Source organism: Macrobrachium nipponense, chromosome 36, assembly GCF_015104395.2.
Source record: "Macrobrachium nipponense isolate FS-2020 chromosome 36, ASM1510439v2, whole genome shotgun sequence".
Classification (NCBI taxonomy): Eukaryota; Metazoa; Arthropoda; class Malacostraca; order Decapoda; family Palaemonidae; genus Macrobrachium; species Macrobrachium nipponense.
The window spans coordinates 29,024,685-29,051,510 of record NC_087220.1 but is presented as its reverse complement, the minus strand read 5'-3'; the positions used below and the strand labels follow the sequence as shown (position 1 = coordinate 29,051,510).

At 47.2% G+C, this 26,826-nt stretch overlaps 1 long non-coding RNA gene across 2 annotated transcripts in view; it reads left to right on the top strand.

The window, feature by feature from the left end:
* LOC135203292 (uncharacterized) overlaps window positions 1-26,826 on the top strand; it is an 87,988-nt gene that overhangs the window by 34,397 nt on the left and 26,765 nt on the right. The window lies entirely within an intron of this gene.

The window sequence follows — 26,826 nt, the reverse complement described above, 5'->3', positions numbered from 1 at the left end:
GAAAGGAATACCACTACTTGGCCAAGTATACATCTAAGTCCCTCAGCACTTCTGTTAGCAGGAAAGCTTACCATTGTTTTTCAAATTGGTATATCACTATGATATAATCCAGTGCTATAAAGATAAGAAGAATAGTAAGTCCCTTTCTGTATTGTGACTGATAAAACTTAGTCCATAAGCACTTTAGGGCCATTGGAGTAAAGTTTGGTGCACTGTATAAGCAGACAAAAATGTGAGATGTCCGAGGCACAATATTGTTGATAAGATGAATACAGCCTGAATTTCTTGAGCTTTATTTAAGATGCATGTATTTCAGAAGTAGTTTTATTTGCTTTTAGGATTATTGTTTCAGCATAAGGAAATAATGTTCTTAGAACTTCAGGTTTTTTGCATTGGTAAATAAAAAGTTGTAAATCGCCCCTTTTAAAAACATTTGACCTTACCAAGCTTTTGCCTCATAGCCTTGGCTTGGCATAAGCAAGGTCATCATCATTCCCTTCTTGAGCTGACAAAGAAGGAATGGTAAAAAATGGTGTAGAATTAGGTCGAGAGGAAGTTATCCGCATTGTTGTGACAAATTTGGGAGTTCCAAAGGCCAATAGTACTTTGTCTGGTCCCTGTATGCGATACTTAACAAACTCCAAAGATAGCAAAAAGGCATTCTTTAAAAGTCATGTGCTCTAATAAGTTTTACTCCAGAGGTACATAGCTTGAGTTGGCTAGGTACCCAAAATGATTTGAGACATATCCTAACAAGTAGGTTTCAGAGGCACATTTGCCTCAGCTCCTTTGAAAAGATGTACTAATCCTTTGTTTACGAAAACCTGTCCCAGAGCAGATTGATACCCCCCTAATGGCAGACGTGGATAACTTTTTTCAGTCAACAAAGAAACAGCGTAAAATATGTTACTTTCTGATCAGAGGCCTTAAGTGGATCAGTCCATTGCCTATGACACTAAATACTGAAGACTTTCCACTTTAACTAGCACAGCTTGTCTTGGTTAATGATCAGCTTGGCTGGCCTGCTTGAAAAATATATTGAAGCATTGTTTGGTAGCATCCAGCCATGTAGGTTGAAGAGATCCAATTTCTGCTGAAACTTGTGGAAATGAGATTGCAGGAGCAGCTTCCCCACCACTCACTCAGGAGGGATCTCTGAATGTCCACCAAGAGTTCCAGCTGGTGTGGGAAACCTCTCCTGCGACAAAGAGGAACTAATAGTTTTTCACATAATGTGAGAGACAAATTTTGTCCAATACATATTTGCCTTAATTGCATAAATAGGAGAAAGGTATGTATTTTCAGGTTATCCCTGGTGTGCATCACTTATCCATGCTGCATGGTCCAAAAGAACAAAACAGTAGTTCATTAACCTGTTGTTTAGATGGGTTGTAAGGTGTGCCCCATAACCTCTTGTAAATCTAATGAGGAGAGACCTTTCAGTGGGTAGAACTTCCTAGGGCTATTGACCATTACGATGTTCAGTGGAACCTCACTGTTTGTACGTAATCTGTTCCAGAAAGTCTGACGAAAACTGAACCATACAAAAACTGAAGCAATAATTCCCATAAGAAATATATATAGTAATTTAAATCCCATCATAATTGGTTACATACACTCAAAAATGTTTATAAAACATACATTGAATAGAGAATAACTATAGTTTTACATACAGAAAACAATGAGAAATGAATATAAATGACTAATAAAATGGATAAGTGAATATTTAACATCACTTTTACCTTTATTAAAGACACTTGTTGGCGCATGGATGATGGCAAGGGGGGGAGAGGGAGGAGGAGAGGTTATTGTTTGGAAGAGGAATCCCCCTCTTTAAGGACTTCAGGTATCAGGCCCTATCTGGTGTTATTTCCCTTCTTTGGTTTCTACTGCCACTAAGACCAGCTGAGAGTCACTGGACCCCTATCACAAAATATCTGTCCAGAGACATGTTTCTGGCATCTCTTCAAGATTTGCCTAAAATGGAACAAGGCATTGTCACTGAAAATGTTGCAGACACAGCTTGCAACAGCCTAGTTAGAGTGATATTTCTCTACAAAACTTTGCAACTCACTCCACCTTGCATACATGTCCTTAATCACTGAAAAAAAGCACATTATCCCCCCTCTCTTCCTCCTCCTTTTCACAAATTACCTCCTCCAAAACATTATCTCCTGCCAGTTGTTTTTCGTTGATCCACACCAACAACTTCTTAACATCTTTGATTATTTGTGATCTCTTGTATCAGCTTCCTTGATTTCTATTTTCGTCACCTGGATGGAACTGATTGTTGATACTGATTTCCCATACATCCTGGCAAGATCAGTCATGTGCATACACCACCTCCAAACTTTATTACGAGTTCTTTCTTGAATTCAAGTCTTGTTTTTCATCAAATTTATCCAAGGGCTGGAACTCAGAACTTACTTTGTGGTTCCATGGTGGCTTATTTAGTAGCCACTCAATCAAAAAGCACGTAAAACAATGGATTATTACAAATGTTTCAGATGAATGCACGGGATGATGCTCACTCAATGAGAAACAAAGGCAGACTGGGTTCATATATGAACGTTTGGGATGCTTTGTGAGGCATGCGGTCAGGTGGATGAGTTTGGGACAGGTCATTTTCAATTCTACGATAACCAAGAGGAAGTAAAAAACTAGGGCATATGAAAACCAAGGTTGGACTCTATGTATGTTGGGGAATGGGAGAACTGGTCGCGGCCGACTGGCCGTGGGTGACTAGCCGCAGCACAACTGGCCGCAGTGGCCGACTGGCCATAGACGAAGAGATGAGAGAAAAAAATTTATTTTTGTCTGTCTGTCTGTCTCTCTCTCTCTGTCTCTCTCTCTCTCTCTCTCTCATAGAAAATATTTAGATACAGTAAATCTATAAGACGAAGAGATAAAGAAAAAAATATTTGTTCCGATACGTAATACAAACCATCGGTCCTTTAACAATAGGAAGTAGCTAGCGGCAGCTGGAACGGTCGTAAGCTTCGAACAAGGGGAGAACGGTAGTTAACTGCTTGTCCGACAGTCGCGCGCCGCGCGACTGGGAGGTAAACAAATCACTTTTGCTTTCGGCCGCGGGTGTGAAGGACGTGTTCGTCATCGCTCTCTGCCCGCTTCATCGTCGTATGCTTTGTTTATATTGTGTTTTCTACTAATGGTTTGTTTGACTTGAAAATGAAACTGTAAGTACACTGTTTTCATTTTCATTACTTAATTATGAACCAACATGGAATTATCGCCGTAGATGCGGCGATTTCCTCTCTTTTCATGAATTGAACCCTTGAATTATGTCTCGGTGCCGAGGGCGGGCGCTCTCGCGCCGAGTCATGTATTTTGGGCGAAAGTGTGTAATTGAAAAATGTAAGTACTCTTTTCATTATATTTTTGCCCTGTGCGTTCGTTACCGAGAGTGTGATTGCGCTCGGCACGAGCCTTTTAATTTTGTATAATAGAATGCAATGAAAGTGGATTCGCAATTGCAAAATTCTTTTCATTTTCATTTATTTATTTGCATGAAATTTAATTTGGATCAATTTTCGTTCTTACCCGGGAATTGATCCTTACGTTTTTTTTTTTTATGTGAAAGTGAAATCGCAAGTGCAGTATTCGGTTTCATTTTCATATATATTTTTATGATAGCATCATATTATTGGATCAAGTTTCCGTTCTTACCCGGGAATTGATCTTTTCCTCCCCTTTAGGTTCTATGAAGTGAATCGCAAGGGCAGTATTCTGTTTCATTTCATATTACTTTTCACTGCTGTGCGGGGGTAGGGGGAAGCGAAGGTCTGCCAGGAAGTCGTCGGAAAGCTCTCCCCCAGCGACTCCCTTGGTATCGATTCTTCGTCCTCCTTCCTGCCCCCCGCTCAGCTTCTTCGTTGTATTTTGTATTTGGGGTCTTCCTTGCGTTCGGGATGGGGCATGTCTTCCCCCCGTGCGTGAGGGAACCCCTCTTACTAATCTATCTATGTTACCGCAGGTGCTACATCCGTGGGAGACGAACCTTGGACAGGATGGACCCCACCGCGGCGGCAGGGGGCGTGCCTAGCATCCACGGGCTGCTGCAGCGTCTAGCGAGGTCGGGGGCGGTCTCCACTACTACTACGGCCGCTTATGCTGCTCCCCCCACCCCCCCCCCTCCTGGTCTACACTCCCATGCTGTGTCGATGACGCCGTCTGCCGCTACTAGGGCCCGCCGCTTACCGTTACCGTGGTGGGGTTGCCGCCGCCGCCTGTTTCTTCGTGTTGCCTGCCCCAGACTTCCGCTGTTCCAGCAGCTCGCCCTGGACCGGCCGCCAGGACCCAGGTTCCGCTGGCTGCCGATGATTCTACGAGGCGATCGCTGGGCCTGCCGTACCTGCCGCTGATGTGATTCCCGCTGTTGCTTGGCTGTCCCTTCTGGGTCTACCGCTGCCGCTGTTCTGCCGCTCCTGAGCTGGTTGCTGTTCCTGTCGCTCCTGGTTCCTGCGCCTGTCCATGCTGGTCCTGCCCACGGTGTGTCTTCCCCAGTCCCAGGTCCTTCCGGACAGGTGCAGTCGGGCCGTGTTGCTTCGGCAATAGCCCGGCTCCGGCCTGGATGGAGGACCTGACGACTGTCCTGCGTGAGCTGAACGAGGAAGAGGAGAAGAGGAAGCTGTCATCTTCGTCTTCATCGTCTGCTGCTGCCTCTTCCCCTTCGACTTCTAAGGCCCATAAGCCGAAGAAGAAGAAGGATGCCTTCCCCCCCTAAGAAGTCTCCTTCGGGAAATTCTAAGGGCCCGTCCCACCCCGGTGGGACGGGGGGTCCTTCTGCTGGTCCTCCGGCTCCTTCGGGAGCGGGGCCCGTTCTAACCCCTTCCGTAAGGAAGAGATGACGGGGGACCAGAGGAGTATCGGTTAGCTCTGGTACTTCCTCGCCTGGTGCTAGCGGCGATGCCGCTACGTCAGGTTCCGCTCGGTCTCTCGTTCGCGAGAGATCCCGAGTGTACGTTCTCCCTCGGGAGACCGTGCAGCCAAGTTTCGGCGCCAGAGTTCGCTCGGCGCCAAGACGCGGCACGGAGCAGAAGGCTGGTGAGAGACGCTCAGGTGACTCTTGCCAGGCCAGCGGCCGCTCTTGCAGCGACCAGCTGGTAACCCGGGTTTTCCCCCCTAAGAAGGCTCCTTCGGGACCTTCTAAGGGCCCGCCTCGCTCCGGCGATTCGGGGAGCTCTTCTGCTGGTCCTCCTGCTCCCTCGGGAACAGGGCCCGTCTTTTCTTCTATCAAGCAAGGAGAAGAAGACGGGGACCAGAGGAGTACCAGCTTCGGCTGGCACTTCGTCGCCTGGTTCTAGCGGTTCTGCCGCTAAACCAGGATCCGCCTCGGCTTCTCGTTAGCGAGAAGTACCGAGTGGACGGTTTCTCCGCGGGAGACCGTCCAGCCAAAGTCTTGACACCCGAGCTCGCTCGCCGTCAAGACCGAAGCGCGGAGCAGAAGACTGGCGAGTGTCGTGCAGACGACTCTCGCCAGGCCAGTGGACGCTCTCGCAGCGACCAGCTGGCTGCTCGGTGTTGACGTGACGGTCGCTGACCAGCCACGAGTTGAGGCGAGGAAGGGGTCCCCGCGGCCGTCGGTACCAGCCACGGTGGTACCAGCGGCTCGACGCGACGAGAGGACGCTCGCCGGTCTCTCCGCGACAGCGAGCATAGCAGGTCACCTGACGCCGCTCCCATCGGGACCGGGCGGAGACGGTAACCAGCAACAGCTCGCCTGACGCTCGATCGCCACCGCGGGTGGACGATCAGCAGCAGCCCTCCAAGCACGCTGGTCCTGCCAGCGAGCTAGGGGGGAGCGTCAGGTCTGCCTCTCCTGTACCTTCAACCTCCTCAGGGCTACACCGGGAGGAGCGAGGTACCTATGAGGGATCGCGAGAGGTGCGCCGCTCGCGATCCCGCTATGACGCCGTATGGACCAGGCACGGTTCTAGGTACCGACCAGGACATACGCGCAAGTAGCTGGAGGCGACCGTCAGGGGTCTGCCGCTGTTCCTCCTTCTGAAGGAGGAGTATCTCGGGATCTGTTCTTGTTGGAGGGACTGGACGGTCCTACTCCGCAAGACGCGGTTACTCCCGAGATACAGAGGAATTGTTCCGATACGTAATACAAACCATCGGTCCTTTAACAATAGGAAGTAGCCAGCGGCAGCTGGAACGGTCGTAAGCTTCGAACAAGGGGAGAACGGTAGTTAAACTGCTTGTCCGACGTCGCGCGCCGCGCGACTGGGAGGTAAACAAATCACTTTTGCTTTCGGCCCGCGGGTGTGAAGGACGTGTTCGTCATCGCTCTCTGCCCGCTTCATCGTCGTATGCTTTGTTTATATTGTGTTTTCTACTAATGGTTTGTTTGACTTGAAAATGAAACTGTAAGTACACTGTTTTCATTTTCATTACTTAATTATGAACCAACATGGAATTATCGCCGTAGATGCGGCGATTTCCTCTCTTTTCATGAATTGAACCCTTGAATTATGTCTCGGTGCCGAGGGCTGGGCGCGCTCGCGCCGAGTCATGTATTTTGGGCGAAAGTGTGTAATTGAAAAATGTAAGTACTCTTTTCATTATATTTTTGCCCTGTGCGTTCGTTTACCGAGAGTGTGATTGCGCTCGGCACGAGCCTTTTAATTTTGTATAATAGAATGCAATGAAAGTGGATTCGCAATTGCAAAATTCTTTTCATTTTCATTTATTTATTTGCATGAAATTTAATTTGGATCAATTTTTCGTTCTTACCCGTTACCCCGGGAATTGATCCTTACGTTTTTTTTTTTTTTATGTGAAAGTGAAATCGCAAGTGCAGTATTCGGTTCATTTTCATAATAATTTTTATGATAGCATCATATTATTGGATCAAGTTTCCGTTCTTACCCGGAATTGATCTTTTCCCCTTTAGGTTCTATGAACGTGAATCGCAAGGGCAGTATTCTGTTTCATTTTCATATTACTTTTCACTGCTGTGCGGGGGTAGGGGAAGCGAAGGTCTGCCAGGAAGTCGTCGGAAAGCTCTCCCGCGACTCCCTTGGTATCCGATTCTTCGTCCTCCTTCCTGCCCCCCGCTCAGCTTCTTCGTTGTATTTTGTATTTGGGGTCTTCCTTGCGTTCGGGATGGGGCATGTCTTCCCCAGTGCGTGAGGGAACCCCTCTTACTAATCTATCTATGTTACCGCAGGGGGGGGTGCTACATCCGTGGGAGACGACCTTGGACAGGTATGGACCACCGCGGCGGCAGGGCGTGCCTAGCATCCACGGGCTGCTGCAGCGTCTAGCGAGGTCTGGGGCGGTCTCCACTACTACCACGGCCGCTTATGCTGCTCCCCCCCCTCCTGGTCTACACTCCCCATGCTGTGTCGATGACGCCGTCTGCCGCTACTAGGGCCGCCGCCGTACCGAGGTGGGTTGCCGCCGCCGCCTGTTTTCTTCGTGTTGCCTGCCCCAGACTTCCGTTGTTCCAGCAGCTCGCCCCTGGACCGGCCGCCAGTACCCAGGTTCCGCTGGCTGACCGATGATTCTACGAGGCGATCGCTGGGCCTGCCGTACCTGCCGCTGATGTGATTCCCGCTGTTGGCTTGGCTGTCCCCTTCTGGGTCTACCGCTGCCGCTGTTTCCCTGCCGCTCCTGAGCTGGTTGCTGTTCCTGTCGCTCCTGGTTCCCGAGCCTGTCCATGCTGGTCCTGCCCACGTGTGTCTTCCCCAGTCCCAGGTCCTTCCGGACAGGTGCAGTCGGGCCGTGTTGCTTCGACAATAGCCCCGGCTCCGGCCTGGATGGAGGACCTGACGACTGTCCTGCGTGAGCTGACGAGGAAGAGGAGAAGAGGAAGCTGTCATCTTCGTCTTCATCGTCTGCTGCTGCCTCTTCCCCTTCGACTTCTAAGGCCCATAAGCCGAAGAAGAAGAAGGCTGGCCTTCCCCCCCTAAGAAGTCTCCTTCGGGAACTTCTAAGGGCCCCCCGTTTTTCCCCCCCCCAACCCCCCCAACCCCCCCGCCCCCCCCGGTGGGACGGGGGGTCCTTCTGCTGGTCCTCCTGCTCCTTCGGGAGCGGGGCCCGTCTCCCCTTCCGTAAGAGATAGACGGGGAGGGACCAGAGGAGTATCGGTTAGCTCTGGTACTTCCTCGCCTGGTGCTAGCGGCGATTGCCGCTACGTCAGGTTCCGGCTCGGTCTCTCGTTCGCGAGAGATCCCGAGTGTACGTTCTCCTCGGGAGACCGTGCAGCCAAGTTTCGGCGCCAGAGTTCGCTCGGCGCCAAGCGCGGCACGGAGCAGAAGGCTGGTGAGAGACGCTCAGGTGACTCTTGCCAGGCCAGCGGCCGCTCTTGCAGCGACCAGCTGGTAACCCTGGGTTTTTCCCCCCTAAGAAGGCTCCTTCGGGACCTTCTAAGGGCCCGTCTCGCTCCGGCGATTCGGGGAGCTCTTCTGCTGGTCCCCCTGCTCCCTCGGGAACAGGGCCGTCTCTTCTATCAAGCAAGGAGAAAAGAAGACGGGGACCAGAGGAGTACCAGCTTCGGCTGGCACTTCCTCGCCTGGTTCTAGCGGTTCTGCCGCTAAACCAGGATCCGCCTCGGCTTCTCGTTAGCGAGAAGTACCGATGTGGACGGTCTCCCGCGGGAGACCGTCCAGCCAAAGTCTTGACACCCGAGCTCGCTCGCCGTCAAGACCGAAGCGCGGAGCAAGAAGACTGGCGAGTGTCGTGCAGACGACTCTCGCCAGGCCAGTGGAGCTCTCGCAGCGACCAGCTGGCTGTCGGTGGTTGACGTGACGGTCGCTGACCAGCCACGAGTTGATGGCGAGGAAGGGTCCCCCGCGGCCGTCGTACCAGCCACGGCTGGTACCAGGCGTCGAACGCGCCGAGAGGACGCTCGCCGGTCTCCGCGACAGCGAGCCTAGCAGGTCACCTGACGCCGCTCCCATCTGGGACCCCCCCCGGGCGGAGACGGTAACCAGCAACAGCTCGCCTGACGCTAGAGATCAGCGTCGACGTTCTTAGCCGAGCCTCTCGCCCCAGGCGAGCGGCAAAGCTAGGCCTGCTGCTCGATCGCCACCGCGGGTGGACGATCAGCAGCAGCCCTCCAAGCACGCTGGTCCTGCCAGCGAGCTAGGGGGGAGCGTCAGGTCTGCCTCTCCTGTACCTTCAACCTCCTCGGGCTACACCGGGAGGAGCGAACGGTACCTATGAGGGATCGCGAGAGGTGCGCGCTCCGCGATCCCGCTATGACGCCGTATGGACCAGGCACGGTTCTCAGGACCGACCAGGACATACGCGCAAGTAGCTGGAGGCGACCGTCAGGGAGTCTGCCGCTGTTCCTCTTCTGAAGGAAGGAGTATCTCGGGATATGTTCTTGTTGGAGGGACTGGACGGTCCTACTCCGCAAGACGCTGGTTACTCCTGAGATACAGAGGAATTTGCAGAAGTCATTAAGCTGATTCGTCAGCATAATGAAATTGCGGAAGGATTGCCGCTCCCACCAGCAGAGCCCACGTCTCTGCTCGAGTCGTTTGTTTTGGGGCGAGAGGGAAACCAAACCGACGGTGGGTCTGCCGCGATCGGAGCTTGCCGATTCTGGTCTCGAACCAGAGTCTCTCGTCTCCGGACAAGAAGGCTCTCTCAGTTCTGGCCGATCGATCAAGCAACTTCCACCTCCTCTACTGCGACAGCGGCGTTTCTACGTGTCCTTCGGACACCGTATTTAAATACTCCTTCGGTCCTCCTGAGAGGTTTCGACCTCGACGAGGACTGGAATGAGTCGGAGGACGGTATCGGCTCTCTCCTGTCAGGTGTCGATCAGCCCCACCCAGACGACAGTGGCGGCAGACCCTTACCTACAGTGAGAGTTCGTAACCCTCCGCGGGGAAAACGTTTTCTCCTGACGATACGTTTCCCAGACTGAGAGGCCATCGCCGCAAGGCGATGGCTGCTCCTACCCTTCTCCTACCGCTAGTTCCACTGGGAAGGCAGAGCGAGTATCCAATTCCTCCCCATTTTCTCTCCTTACGGCTACGAGGGGAAAGGGGAGGGATCCTACAGAGATTTCTCTGTAGGATCCCACGTTCGGGACTGCGCTACGGGGGGACCTTCGGGTCTTACCTGACGTAAGCAACCCGGTCGTTGAGGAGGAATCCTGCCCCATTCTCGATTTCTACGGGAATCGAGAGGACCACCAGCCGATATCGTTTTGACGAATTCGGTGGGGGAGGGCGCAGACTGCTTAGAATTCTACGGAATTTCTAGCGCATTCAGTGTTCGAGTTTTTACGATCTAACACACTTACGCGAGACACGGTCCAACGTGAGCGAGACGAGAATCCCCAGATATACAGATAATCGGGAACCTCGCCTATGCTCGAATTCCTGGAATTTCTAGCATTGGGAAGAAGACTGCTGCTGAAAGAAAACTATCTCACAGTGGCCGACCAACCTGGAATAGAGAAGATCGGACGGGAATATCCAGTTTGGCTTGAACTATCGTCTTAGTATTCTGTTCACCATTGAAGCTTTCCTTCGAGGAAGACTTCTCCTTCACTCTCTTTGATAGAGATCGAAGGTGGTCGATCTCCAATCCTTATTTGTTTTTCTTGAAGAAAAGAATTTAGGATGGAGATCGTTGTTCAGAATCCTACAAATATACTACGTATATTAACCTCGCGACATGATTCTACTAAGCAGTTGAATTGTCCGAGGGGTAGGCGCATATCCTAGTTTATCTATGGATTGCGACTTAGAGAGAGAAGTATTCTAATTGAACTGCAACTCGGGGTTGTCTGCAACCTCCCAGGAGTTTTCAGTTTCAATTTTTTTATACTTATGGTTTTGTCACGACAACACCATTCAACTTTTATATTTACCGAAATTCGTTTCGTTCTAAATATAATTGCTCGAGCATATCTTTTATGCTCGGTAGTTCTAGCCGAACGCATTCCTTCGTGGAATAATGGATTACATGGCAACTCAGGATGACGAGTCGGCGAGAGCTCAGGCTCAACTACTGCGTATTGAACTGCCTGACAGCAGCTTAGTATCAGCTGGGCCTCCGAGATGCACAGGTCAGTTATGTCTCTCTCTCCCGGTTGATTGGACTACCGAACCGTATCTCTGCCCAACCAATCATGGACTTAGGTCTCTGATTAATGGGGATTCTCGCAATAATGAAGGACCATCTACTGCTGTGACGCTAGATTCCATCGCCTTCGACATTGCGAGAATTATAACAGAGATATCTCTTGGACTCTTTCATCTTTCTGTTTACCACACGGTAACAGAAGTCTGTACAAGTCTCCCGCTGCATCGCACTGCGATAATGCGAATGATTTTGCAGACATCTGAGTTTGTCTTCAAAATATCTCGTATTCGTAGGTGTACAATGTTCATTGTTCAACCCGAATTACGAGATGTGTCAGAAGACATCGCCTACTCTCCACCGACCTGACAGCTCTACTTCCAAATGTTCAGCCCATGAGAAGCAGTTCTTCAGGCGGCTTTCCCCTGTGTTTTCATTACTGAAGAACGCCCCGCTTTCATTGCAACTACGACTTCTCACCGGACAGCAATGAAATAGCGGTTAGCGTTTTCAGTCATTTGTAAGCACAGGTTATGAATCTTGAGAATCCTTCCTCTCGATTCATCTGTGAAGACGTAGGTTGCATTCAATATCTACCTTCGTCTTCAACGGTACATAGTGTTGTTTCTCCTTAGCTGAGATTCAACAACCATGAGATGTTTTACCTTCAGGGACCTCGGTCTCTAGAAGGCAATTGACTTTCGCCTGTTGGGCACATGCCTTAAGAGAAAAATCATCACCTCGCTGTCCGGCATTGGTGACAAACAAATACATATTTGTTTGGTCTCTCGGCATAACCCTTTAAAGGCGAAGGTCACGTGACTTACTCGGATGCTTTGACAACTTGCTCTACCGAACGCAGTCAGTCGGCAGCTGTCAGAGCGGACCGAGTCAGTTACGAAACTACGCTGTTGACTTAGTTCGGTTGTTACACAGCAATCATTACTTCGTTTAATAGCTTGTCACAGTACCCATACCATTGACACCCACCATGGAGTGTCGGTGTCCCTATCCACTACGAGAACTTCGCTGCATGGGATAGGAGGATGCGAGAGACTTCGTGGCAAACGGACAGACCAGTATGGGTACTGGACATCACCGAAGTAGAGAAGAGGGATAGGTCATGCGACTATTTCCTTCTTTTCCTCTGAGGAACTGCATGACTTCTCCTGCGAAGTCAAGCATCCAGGGGATGGGGATCCGTGACGCTCGATTTCGTACCGAACTTCGTAGCGAAGACTCAGAACCCTTCGGTCCCTGACGATGGTTCGAGCGTTCACAATCCCTCCCTAATGGACTTCACCCTCTCGATGCGAAGGAGATGCTGCCTTGTCCGCAAGAACTTCTCCGTGGCGCAGGTACTGAAGGCAGGGGTCTGGTCCAACCAGACCACATTGCCCTTCCCTTCTACCTTCGGGATATTGCCCACAGGTCCTTGGATCTTTTTCCTTGGGACCCGTGGTGGCTGCTCAACACGTTGTGTAGCGAACCCAGACCCTCGCAGGCTGAACAGCATCGAGTCCTGGTGTGACCGTAAGAATGGATGAGTGAATGAGAGTGTGACTGGCTCCTCTTCCCATCTTTTTCTCTACCTGTAGGTTAGGAGGAACACGGTCGTCACCCTGCTGGATAAGGACAAGATGCAGGTGAGCTACTCAACAGAGCCCCATTCCTATCCCTTTCACTAGGGATAGGAGCGTATATCCACCACTTCCTCCAACAAGGGGGAGGAAGTGGATGCCAGCAGCTTGAGACAACCCATACTTTTATGTTGCCTCTTGCAAACAGGAACAAGTTCTTGCTTCGCTGGTACGAAGAGATACGCTTGCCTCTCTCTTAGTACTCGGCCCAGAGGTCTGACCATTGATCCTGCGGTGCACACCGATCAATCGGACAGAGGCTTGGATCCCTCCCTCGCTCTTACGACCAGGGAGGCATTCCAGGGATGGACGAACACCAGTCTTGTTCATCAAAAGACTCAGATTCTCCCACCAAGAAGTGAGTCTTCCTATTGTTAAAGGACCGATGGTTTGTATTACGTATCGGAACAAATGACAATTTGTCGAAAATTGCATTTTCCTAACTATACAAACCTGAGGTCCTTTACATATAGTCCCTCCTCATGCCACCCCTCACTCTGCGTATTTTGCATGGGCCAAAAGCAAAAGTGATTTGTTTACTGCCGCGCGACTGTCGGACAAGCAGTTAACTACCGTTTCTCCCCTTGTTCGAAGCTTACGACAGTTCAGCTGCCGCTAGCTACTTCCTATTGTTAAAGGACCTCAGGTTTGTATAGTTAGGAAAAATGCAATTTCATACAATCAAACTTACCTGTCAGATATATACATAGCTAAGACTCCGTCGTCCCCGACAGAAATTCAAATTTCGCGCCACTCGCTACAGGTAGGTCAGGTGATCTACGGCCTGCCTGGGTGGCAGGACTAGGAACCATCCCCGTTTTCTATCAATATTTTCTCTGTCGCCGGTGGTATCAACATGTTGTTATTACCTCCTGACTTGGATTCATTTTCAACACTTTGATCAGCGTTTTTCGACTTTTGGTGACGTATTTGGATCGTGTTTTGGCATTCGCTACTGTGGACTGTTTTTGGAATAACTCTTTTGGATTTTTCTCAATATGTACTGATTCTAATGTGAGTGTGAGATGTGTGTGAATGTAGGCTGCAGGGTGAGGATACCGAAAGCTTCGGTTGATCCTCACACTGTATGCGTAAATGTAGGGGGGTGCAGTGTTCTGCTATTAACACTTGTAAGGAATGCGAGAGTTTCGAATGCAGAAGAATGGAAGACTTTGACTTCTTATTTGAAGAAGTTAGAGAGGGATAGAGTTAGAAGGCTGAAAGGTGTGAATTCAAGGCCTATTGAGCCTTTCAATAATAATTAACTAACCCTACTACTGTAGATTCTCCTATAAAAATCTCATTCTCAGAGTGTCTTTTCGGATCGGCATCGGAAATCGCCAATCTGAAAGCGACGATTCGAGACATGAAGTCCAGATGGCGGACTCGAAAGGTAAGGCTAGGCATAGTGAAATTTTAGTGAAGTGAGCCCTATCAGGGTTTGTGGAGGGGGCGTTGATCGTCCCTGCGGCGCTCCCAGGCCTAGACTCTTCCAAGCTCACATGCCCAGAGGAGAAGGAAAGTCGAAAGCCTTAAGGAGGTCCGGAGGGAATCCCCAACAGGTCAGACGTCCCTTCAGCTAGCTTTGCTCATGGCAGCCAGCTCAAGGGCGCTATAGGAAAAGCGTCCTTCGCGAGTGTTTCTCGTCCTCCCTCCCTCCTCCCTCACCTAAACGAGGGTGGAAGGAGTCGAAACTTATCGAGACCGCTGAAGCGTTCATATGAAGCAAGACATTGATTCTAGCCCGGAGCGCTTCTCGGATGACGCCCCGTCGGCTATTAAGAAGGCGAAGGTGGCGTCAAACGTCACCTGACGCTTACGAGGAAGTACCCCATCATGCTTCTTCCCCGAGTGATGACGAAAGGCGTCAGGCACTAGACGTAGGAGAAGCGTCAAGGAAGATCATTATGGCGGTGCAGGAAAACAACTGTCATCTCTTGTGGGAGTTTTAGCGCCCGTCGGAGGACGTGACGCTTCCAATTAAGAAGTCTCGTCCTCTCGCAACTGCTCGAAGGAAGGGGGCTGACGAGAGTGTAGTAAGACAAGAAGATCGAAAGACGTCTTTTAGAAGTGAAGCGTCAAATCAAGAGGATCTTAGACGTGACGCTCCGGCCAAGATTGTGACGCGAGTAGGAACGCCCTTAGAAAGCGAAGCGTCTTCCAGACGCGAAGCGTCATCTAAACGTCAACAAGAGACGTCTTACATGACGCGACGGAGCGGGAAGCGTCATACATGACGTCTTCTAAAGCGCGAGGAAGCCGCAGGTTTGTGACGCCTTCCAAGTCGATCAGAACAGGAAAAAGGAAAGACTTTCATTCCCTTAGCCCTCTCCGATCAGGAGTTTGTCTCCCCAGAAGAGGAAAGTTCTGAAAGGAGAACAGAAACTCAGGATATCACGAGTTCGAACGAAACTCGGAGGATGACGATCTTGGGAGAGAAGGCTTGTCCAACTATAAGTGTTGACAACCATGCTTCTGGAGGAATACGGAGACGAGTTGACTCCGGCCCTGCTCTCTCCTCATCGCTCGCTCTTTTCGAGTGCGAAGGCGAAGAAGACTTCGTCTTTCTGAAGATGAAGCCCACCATCTCGATGAAGCGGGCTTTACACGCCTTAGACGCCTGGATGAAGTCGAAGAAAGACCTTAACCAGGACAGTATTTTGCATGCCTCCAGCAAGGTTAGCTGGGAAAAGAGGACATATGGTACAAGACGGGGAGGATATGGGTATCGCTCTCCCTTCTACTACAGAGGCAGACTTTCGACGTTAGTTGACGCTTCAAGGCGTCCTAGTCTTAATTCTGCCCGCATTACTTGGAGTATTTCGGAACTGGATCATCTCCTAAGGGACTTTTCATGTATTGGAAGTATTCAACTTCTTAGATTGGTCCCTTGGGGTGATGTCCAAGAAAGCTCACGATTCGCAGGGAATCGAACCTGAAAGCCCTGTTATGCATTTTGTCGTGCATCGACAAAGCAGTACAGGATGGATCTTTGGAAGTCTCTGCATTATTTGGAGCAGGTCTTTTGAAGAAAAGGACAGTGTATGGCGCCTTCTTAACAAAGGCAGTCTCGCATGCGCAGAGGGCAGCTCTGCTATATGCACCTCTTTCGAATATTTGTTTCCTTCTAAGTTAGTTAAGGACGTAGCTCACTCTTTAACTGAGAAGGCGACACAGGATCTTCTGACGCAGTCAGCTAGGAAGAAGAAACCTGCTTTAGTGTCGGACAAAGAAAGAAAGAACCTAGCACTTCTAGGCAGCCCTTTCGAGGTGTCCGATCTCCAGACCTCCCGCAAGAAGGAAGGCTCCAGAGAGAAGAGGTAGGTCCGCCTTTCGTCCTTTAAAAAGGGCAAATGAAACATTTCTCTCCAAACACCAGTAGTGCCAGGCTCCTGGAATTCGTGGAAGCCTGGACACTGATAGACGCAGACGCGTCTTCACTAAAGATCATAAGGAAGGGATATCGTATCCCTTTCCTGAATACTCCGCCCCATAACGTCAATACCAAGGGAACTTTCAGCCAAGTACAAGGATCCTGTGCTGAGGGATACTCTTCGATCGATGGTGGAAACAAATGTGGGACAAGAGTGCAGTAGAACTAGTACTGGATCAAAACTCCCCGGGGTTTTACAATCGCCTTTTTCTAGTGGCGAAAGCCTCGGGAGGCTGGAGACCAGTACTAGACGTCAGCGCTCTGAACAAATTTGTTCACGAAGGAGAAGTTCTCATGGAGACTTCTGCTTCAGTTCCTAGCGTCATTACGACAAGGAGATTGGATGGTGTCTTTAGATCTCCAAGACGCCTACTTTCACGTCCGATCCACCCTTCATCGAAGAAGTACCTCCGTTTCATGACGGGGGGAAGGAATCTTTCAGTTCAGAGCCTTGTGTTTCGGCCTGTCCACAGCTCCTCAGGTCTTCACAAGCCTGATGAGGAATGTGGCGAGATTTCTTCATCTCAAAGGATAGTGAATGTCTCGATGTACCTAGACGACTGGCTCATCAGGGCCAGATCGAGAGACAGTGTTTGGAGGACCTAAAGTTAACTCTGGATTTGACCAAGGCGTTGGGGATTGCTTGTGAACCTCGAGAAGTCTCAGATGACCCCCAGACAAGACCTAGTCTATCTGGGGATTCGGATGGATTCTCGGGGTTTTCGAGTTTTTCCTTCGCAAGAGAGAACCGCAAAAGGTTTGAGGATAATCTCTCTCTTATTAGAGAAACAGCAAACGTCAGCGAGGGAATGGTTGAGCCTTCTGGGGACGCTTTCCTCTCTGGAACAATTTTCCTCTCGGAAGACTTCATATCCGTCCACTTCAATTCTTCTCAAGAAGTCTTGGAGCTGGAAAAACGGACAACTGTCGGACGTTTTTCCCATTCCAGTGGAAGTAAAGGCACACCTACAGGTGGTGCTGCCTCTGGAAGAGAACAAAGGGATCTCTCTAAGATCACAGAAACCCAGACCTAGTGTTGTTCTCCGACGCGTCGGAGAGACGGGTTGGGGAGCGACATTAGGCTCGGAGGAAGTGTCAGGCACCTGGGAACCAGCACAGGTGTCCTGGCACATAAATTGCAAAGAGCTCTTCGCCGTACACCTGGCTTTGAAGAGCCTAGAACCTCTGGGAGAGAGACAAAGGTAGTACAAGTAAACGTGGACACACCACCGCACTTGCCTACATTCGGAAACAGGGAGGGACACACTCCTCGTTCCTTTACGAACTCACGAGGACCTATTACTGTGGACGTCTCACAGGAACATCTCCCTGCTGACAAGGTTCGTTTACAGGGAGTAAGAAATGTGAGGCGGACAGGCCTCAGCAGGAGGAACCAGGTCCTTCATACAGAATGGACTCGCACGAGGAAGTATGTCGCGATCTCTGGTCTCTGTGGGGAAAATCCTCATGTGGATCTATTCGCAACATACATTTCAAAAAGGTCCCAGTGTTTTGTTCGGTCGTGGAAGACCAAGAGACAATTATGGTAGACGCCTTCCTGCAAACTAAAACTGGTCTCGACGTGGACGTGTACGCTTTTCCCCCATTCAAAATCCTGGGGTTAGTATTGAAAAAGTTTGTGGCGTCAAAAGAGACGAGGATGACTTTAATAGCTTTTCTTTTGGCGGCCCAGGAATGGTTCACGGAGGTGGTAGATGGATCGTAGACTTTCCAAGATCCCTACCAGGAAGGACGGATCTTCTCAAACAACCACACTTCAAGACGGTACCATCAAAAACCAAAACCCTCCCCGCTCTCGCTCTGACCTGCTTTCGACTATCGAAGACTGGTCAGAGCGAGAGGCTTTTCTCGCGAAAGTGGCAAGCGCGATCGCGAGAGCTCGCAGAACCTCACTTCGAGTATACCAGTCGAATGTGGCAGTCTTTAGAAGGTGGTGTAGAGCCAAGAAGTTGTCCTCCTCCTCTACCTCTATAGCGGAAATGCGGATTTCTTGCTATTCCTGAGAGTAAAATCGCATCTAGCCGTATCCACAATAAAGGGATACAGGAGTATGCTCTCGGCTGTATTCAGGAACAGAGGTTTAGATCTGGCAAATAACAAAGATCTCCACGATCTCATAAGATCTTTTGAGACGTCAAAGTCTAAGGAACCAGTACCTCCGAACTGGAACTTGGACGTAGTCCTCAAATATCTGTCTTCGGATAGATTTGAGCCTCCACATCAGGCCTCATTTAGAGACGTAACTAGAAAATGCCTATTTCTTTTATCGTTAGCGACGGCAAAAAGAATTAGTGAGTTACAAGCTCTGCAGGATAAAGTAGGATTCAAGGGAGACTCGGCGATTTGCTCGTTTAAGACTCTGTTTTTAGCGAAAAACGAGAATCCCACGAATCCCTGGCCTAGGTCATTCGAAATCAAAGGAATGTCTAGTCTAGTAGGCAGAGAAGCAGAGAGGTCTCTATGCCATGTTAGAGCTCTGAAGTTCTATCTTCAGAGGAAACGTCAGTTGGGAGGCTCTAGACAAGGTCTTTGGTGCGCGGTAAAAGACCCCACAAGACTCGATGTCAAAGAACGCTCTAGCGTTCTTTGTAAGAAACGTCATTACGGACGCTCACAAGGTCTGTCGGACGAACAATTACAACTTTCTGAGGGTAAAAGCTCATGAAGTACGAGCGGTTGCGACGTCTCTCTCGTTTTATAAGAATATGTCGCTTAAAAACATATTAGATACGACATATTGGAGATGCAACTCGGTATTTGCATCTCATATTCTTGAAAGACGTGCGTGTGACGTATGAGAAGTGCTCTAGGTCCTATCGTATCGGCAGATACGATTCTGGGTACGGGAGCCGACACCAATCCTTAAAATGATATACTGTTCTTCTGTTTGGATATGGTCGAGAATCTCTTCGAACAATGGAGGATTCAGGCTCGCACGGGCGGCCGTCTATGTTGTTCATAAGAGATTCTCGTCATATCCAATTAGTTGAGTATAATTTTTTTTTTTTTTTTTTGTAAAATTATGTATTGCGTGCGTAGTGGTTTTGAGTTACGGTTGTTGTGACGAGTTCGGGGATAACTCGTAACAATCCTTAGTTCTAACATGGTTAGGATCAGGTGGTCGGGATTGGTTGGTTGTGCTCCTCATAAGGTGTATTGTCATATAAGTGGATCAGCACCCATTGACAAAGTCCTTTTAGGCTCTGCTGAGTAAGTGGGTAAGACCCCATCGGCAGACACCCACAAGAACTCTTGGCCATAGATCACATATCTCGCTAAAAGTTTCTTGAGGTGATGCAGACTACTGGGCAAACACCCACCAAGTCTACCACCTATCAGGTAGGAACCAAGGTTTTATTTATACCTACAACATATGTTGTTTACCTGTCTATTCCATATAGTAGCTGTCTCTTACCCTCCACCGAAGGGTGCCAATCAGCTAGTATATATCTGACAGGTAAGTTTTGATGTATGAAAATGATATTGTTATGTTACAATAAAGTTTCATACATACTTACCTGGCAGATATATACAATTAAAGGCCCACCAGCCTCCCCGCAGGAGACAGGTGGAAGGAGAGAAAATATGATAGAAAACGGGGATGGTTCCTAGTCCTGCCACCCAGGCAGGCCGGTAGATCACCTGACCTACCTGTAGCGAGTGGCGCGAAATTTGAATTTCTGTCGGGGACGACGGAGTCTTAGCTATGTATATATCTGCCAGGTAAGTATGTATGAAACTTTATTGTAACATAACAATATCATTTTTCGACAAATTGTCATTTCTGTCTGTCTGTCTCTCACTCACTCTTTCTCTGAAAATATTTGGATGCAGTAAATGTCAATCAACGAGTAACATCGAAACAATGCTATTTTACAAGAATGATTTTGAATACAGTAAATGTCAATTAACAAGTAACAAGGAAACAATGCTATTTTACAAAATTGCTTGTAAACTATTTCCTTCTCCTTTTTTTTGGAAAGGCTAGGATTACCTATTTAGGAAATATTGATTTTATCAAGTTTAGAGTTTGTTTGTGAGAGATGGCTATATATACGTTTTTGATAGACATGGAGCTGATAATATCACAGAATTTTGGAGATGTGAAAGGAGAAGACTATGCAAGGCGAGAATACATTTGGAATGTTTATGAACGATGCATAAATGATGAGGATAGAACCAACAATCATGACGAAGCTGCTCATCGTAGGCTCCAAAATGAACTAGGGATGCAACATCCAACAATATGGAAGTTTATCGATAGTTTGAAAAGGGTGCAATGAGGACGAGATCTTTATTACAAACAGTGCCCATAAAATTGAAGAAATTCCGAGAAGCTGATGCTCGTATAAAATCAGTAGTGCTACAGTTTGAGAACAGAAATATTTTGAGAGTACTGTATCTGAGAGGAATTGCTCATAACTTCTCTTAAGATATATAGTTATGTAGCTGCTATTTTAAGCAGTTTTTATATTCCAATAATTCAACTTTTTAGTGAAATTTAACTTTTTTTATCTTTAATTATCTTTTATTTTCTTAAATTTTTTTATTCCAATAATGCAGCTTTTATGTAACTTCTGTGTAATTCATTTGTTTAATAAAATTTACCTTTTAAGTATTATTCTTTTCTTAGAGAAAACCTCTTTTCAAAAATGACATGCATACATAAAATAAATAGTTTACAACCATTAACAATAATTACAAAGTTCAACAATGTATTTAAAAAAGGAAACAGTCCAATTGGCAAAGTATCAAGCTCTCATTTAAAAAAATGAAAATAGTTTACAACCATTAATAACAATAAACACCATTTTTCTTCGAAGGAGTTTATAACCAATAACAACAATCACAATAATCAAAAGGGTATTTTCAAAAAACAAAAAAATAAACACTTGTTTCCTTCAAAAGATAATAAAAATCTCTCTCTCTCTCTCTCTCTCTCTCTCTCTCTCTCTCTCTCTCTCTCTCTCTTGCCGCTGCGGCCAGTCATCCTCTGCGGCCAGTCGTCCCCTGCGGCCAGTTGAGCTGCGACCAGTCAGCCACGGCCAGCTGGACCACGGCCATTCGGCCGTGGCCAGTTGTCCTAGACCCGTATGTTGGATATACTACCTATGGATTAGTGTCACATTACATTTCTCTGGCAATACCTGTAACTTTACCATTGGATGGCATGTTATTAGTGACTGTTTTACCATTTTGGAGATATACTCTACTGGAGTTATCCAAGATAACCACCATGGCTGTGTTGGATAGGTGGTATGAAAATTTATGAGTGGCCAGTAACACTGCACTTAACATGAGGAGATTAATGTGGGATGACTACTCTTCCTAGGACCATCGGTTTATTGATCTGATGACACAAAGTTCACCATTAGGGTGTCCCAACCCTATTTTGAGATGACAGATCTAAAACAGGTGGTACAAGAGGAACTCCCATTGGCATTTTCACTGAGTCTTGCCACCAACTGGGGTCTCTCATGACCTGGAAGGTCAAAACAAGATCTCAGAATATCTTGAGGAAGAGCAGTGCCTGGAAGTGATCATATTCTGAATCTGTGTCATACAAGCTCCAGAAATGTCAGATGGCCCTACAGTCCTGACCACGTCTTTACGGGTAGGGGTTTAAGATGAAAAACTTGCAAAAGAGATAGGAATCTCTAGACTTTCCATTGTGAGACTTACAGTAAGGGACAGTGTGTCGAATTCCATTTAAAGAAATTCTGGAAATTAGACGATAAGAGCACATTTTAAAGCCTCTAAACACATTCTCTCTCCTCTTCAAGGTGTCATTGGCCAAGTAATATGCTAACATGTGTATTGATGACTAAGGCAAGGCCCACAGATGTCAATAATTTCTTCGTCTTGGGCCATATTGGCTTCTTCCAACAACTTCCCTAGGACCCAGTGATGCAAGTTTATTGCAGTCAGCATCTCTGTTAAAAAAGCCATCCCTTTGAGACAATCTCAGTTGTGATCAGTATGATTGAAGACCTTTGATTAGCCTTTTAATTCCAAGAGATGTCTGCCTTGCAGAAGTAGAGCATCCAATCTTCTTGTAAAAGCATCTAGGCCAGCCATCAAGTTGACTGTTAATGTAGGTAGTTTGATCTGTTGTAGCCATGCTTTGATCTTTTTCCCACCATGCAATACCTCACACCATCAGTAATCATACTCAGGGATACCAGTGCTGGGAATTTCTTAGATGGTTCCTCTGAATTTAGTCTAGATGTAGGTTCTGTGACCAAAGCCACATGGGGAGGTTTATGTTTCATGTTCTTGAAATGAAACTTCATTGTTTGCAGTACAGAAATAATCCTCATCATCAATCATGAAATGAATGTCCTGGAAGTCAACATCAGAACTTGTTCCTTTAGCTATTGAAACCACACCAGTAAATCTCATTAAAGTGCATGCAGGCAGCTTCTTGTCAGCAGCAACTAAAGAAACCACACTTGATGGTGATGGAGAACAGGCTCATTTACGTAAGTGTGGGATTAGGAGACCAAACAATAGTGACACTTGATGGCACATTATGAGATGATGCAGCACCTATATGATGATCACTGAGTCATGTTAGGCAGTGGGAACACAGCTGCCTTCTAAGTCATCTGCAGTGTAGAAAGGCATACCTTGTACCTGAGCATTAAATATGTTGCTGCTTCTAGGCGCGTTGTGCACAAAACATGAGCTAGGTTTATGATCACCTAATGATTATTCACATTCACAGGAAATGTTAGAAGCTGTACCAAGCAAGGAAGATGTACAGGAATAGTGTTTGCAGCAGGAAGTAGGCAAGCTTTGCCATGAGATTGGGTGGCGATGCACATGTCACTAGTTACAGGTGAGACAGGTGTGTGGCATGTCATGTATATAGGAAGAAGAGGAGTCACAATATGGTATTACAGATGACCCATGTGAGTGGCTGGCTGGCTTGGTGAGATAGCAGGGTGCAGCTCTCCATGATCAATATATGTAGGGTTCTCAGAAGTCCTGTGATCATGCAGGCATCTCAACAAAAGAGGAGTCATACCAGTCATCACAGTTGAGTCTTAAGAGCAGGAGGTGATGCACTCATCACATGTTGCAGGTGAAATAGGTGTGTGGCTAAGTACAGTTGTGGTGAGCACACTGGAAGAAAAAGGGTGATGATTAGTTATTACAGATGAACCAAGCAAACAGCTGGTTGGTTTTGTGAGAGTGGAGTGACGTGTGCGATCTTATGAGCGGTGTCAATAGCCGGTCATGTCTACAGGCTAGCAGAACAACTGTCGAACAAGTTGTGTCAGTTCTACTAACAGCAGTAGAAGGGCTTTGTGAAGGTATAGCAAAAGCCCTTAACATTGCTATAAGTTGCACTTATACAGCAGCTTTCATTCAAAATTTTGCGGATAACACTTCACACTATTGTGTAGACGACCAGTCCCACCCACTAGTAGGGGAATAGTAACAATTATGAACAACAGCTCAGTTTTGTTCCTGCTGTCGTGTTGTGAGCATCAGTGATGGCGACAGCTTTCTCATTATTTTCCAATTGTTTTAACTGGATTTCACTGGTGTGCATTCTCACTGGAATGCATATTTAGTAACCTTTATGGAATCTCAGGATGAGTTTTTACTTGTTTTGTTATTATTGAGTAGATTTATCAACTATTCTTTGTTTACGCTTGTAAGCCAATGATAATAGTTCAGCCCTAAAAGTAATTATCGTATGTTACGTCGTTCCTTTAGGCTAAGCTTTGTATTTCTTTATCTGTTTACCGGGCTTCATTACTTGTAAACCTTCGGTATACAGTTTTGCCTTATTATTTAATTCTTGAAGCCTGTTTTCCGAGTACAATGTACTCAAAAACTTTATTGCCTTAAAATAATATTTTAATATTTCGTTAATATTTGAATGTTTTGTCATTCTGTTAGACTAAAAGCTAGACAACTTTTGCTTGTTTTTTGTGTAGGCTTCTTGCGAGTTGCTGATTTTGTTTTGCCCTGGAGAGTAAATCTTCTGTCTTACGTTAGCCAAGATTTTATATCATTGTTTTTTATAAGGTGTAGGCAATTCTCTAGACGTTGTTAAGCAATTGCCTTAAAAGTAATTCATGAATGTTCGTCATTCATAGGTGTCTTGTGAGCGCCGATTTAGTTTTGTCTGAAAAAAAGGCATTCTTGTTTCTTATGCCATTCACTTAGGCCAAAAAACTTTGTACTTCGATGATGTTTTCCGAGAGTAGGTGATTCACTAGGCGTCGTTGAACTATTGCCTTAAAAGTAATGCATGAATGTTCGTCAGTCATAGGCTTGGTGTGAGCCACCAATATAGTTTTGCCCTAAAAACAGAATTCTTGTATCTTATGTCAATCCTTTTGGCTAAGATTTGTATGTCAATGATGTTTACAGGGTGTAGGCTACTTGTACATTCTTCTATCAATACATACTTGCTTTATAGGTACATAATTCTGGAATGTTTCGTCATTCCTTTTGGGCCAGAGTTTTGCGTATTTTGTTTGTTTACTTAACCTAGTGTTGCTATCAGTTGGTAAATTATATTAATTTAACTCTTGCATTTTCTCATGCAGAGAATTAAAGTTTAATGGCAGAAAGTAGTAGGAGAGAACAGTGCTTATGAAAGATAATGTTATCGTCAGCTGAAAGTCTGTCTTAGGAGGGCATGCATCTAAGTTGATGAGGAGATTGTGAAAGTTCCTCTCCTCCAGCAGAAGCGTTCACTTCAGCATGACGCCAGCTTGTACTACGATCATTCGATGGCACACACTTGTACTTTCTGCCATCTGGTGCAGAGGCTACAGTGGCTTGAGCGTCAGCGCCCTTAAGCGCTAAAGCTCCCATAAGCACCCTAATCAGAGCCTCCAGTGGAGCAAGCGTCAAAGATCCCACAAGCACCAGAGCGTCTATGAGCACCCAGGACCGTCCATAAGCACCCAAGAGTATCTATTAGCACTCAAAAACGTCTGTGGGCACCCAGGACAGTCCAGGTTTGTAGATAAGCACACAAAAGTGTCCATCAGTGCCCATGATCAGCATCTAATATCCCTGAATTGATGGTCATACAAAAAGAAAACAACTATACTCCTTTTATGGACAAATATGATACTGACAAGAAAACATTTAAAGACAATTATAAAATATAAAAAGCACATTTAAAAAAAAAACTATACAAGAACTTTCCAGAGGGATTCATCCATGTGGAGGGCTGTACATGAATCAAATAAAGGATACAGTCAGTCCATACATTATCTTCTCTCCTGCTACTAGCCATATAATGTTATCCACTTGCTTCCGAGCCTGGCTCCCTCAGTTCCTTCCCATGTCATTGCCAGTTTTGTGTTGGCATTAGAAATGTTAACCCTGTGATATTGAAGTGTTGTGCAGTGGAAGAGTGGGCTATTCGTTCCTCGATTCTCCTAGACGAAAGGTCCCTGTCAGACTCCCATGCACCTGGGAGGAGGCAAATTGGAAGTCCTAGGTGGGTCTGGGGGTTGCACATGGGTAGTCATTCCCTCAGTCTAACCTGTTGCCAGAGACCCAGGTATTTACAGACAGCTATTGGAAAGGCATCTTACTGGATAATGGAGGATGCAGCTTTCCGGCCCTATTGAATTTCTTAACCCAGTCCCTGTCACATTCCCCTAAACCTGGGAGGAGGCATACTATCAGTCTATGGGGTTCATAGGGATTTCCTCCTGGAGAATTACCCTTCAGTCGAAGCTGTTTTCTGCAGGTCTCAAAGGACAACCATTGAAAAGGAGTCCATATAGTGTGCTTGTTCTGACTTTTTGAGTTATGGATCCTAGTGTTGTGTCTCTGTCAGGTTTTGGCTCTTGAGTTACTGCTCTTCAGTTGAGCCTCTATCTGGGTCTCGACAGACAGCCACTAATAAGATAACTTCATGGAGGTGTAGTGGAAGTGTTGGCTATCCAGCCTGCTGGATATCCTAGACTTTAGTCCATGTCATTTTCCCCTTGGGAGGGAACATACAGGCAGTCCAGCGTAGTCGGCCTCTCAGTCACAACTGTAGCAAATCCCAGGTGATGACAGACAACCAGTAGAAAGGCACCTTTTCTAGTTATCATTTTTGTACATGCAACTTCCCCGGCAGATATATACTTAGCTATAGTCTCTGACGTCCCGACAGAATTCAAAACTCGCGGCACACGCGACAGGTAGGTCAGGTGACCAGCCCACTCCCGCCGCTGGGTGGCGGGAATAGGAACCATTCCCGTTTTCTAACCAGAATTTTTCTGTCGCCGGTAGCAACAACACCGTTGTTGGTACCTCCTGCTTTGGAATTCTTTTCTCGTTGGCCGAGGATTATCTGTTTGACCTTTGGTGATGTACATTGATCTTTGGTTTTGGCATACGCTTATCGTGGACCGTTTTTTGGATTTTGGTTTGGATACTCTTTAAAATGTCTGACGTGGTACCTGTATTTAGAGTGTGTACGAAAGAAGAATGTAAGGTGAGGCTACCGAAAGCATCGGTGGATCCTCACACGGTCTGTAAAAAATGTAGGGGGAATGATTGTTCTGCAACTAACACCTGTCTGGAATGTGAGGGTTTAACGGAAGTGGAATGGAAGACCTTGGCTTCTTATGTAAGGAAACTTGAGAAAGATAGAGTTAGGTGGGCTTCCATCAGAAGCTCAAG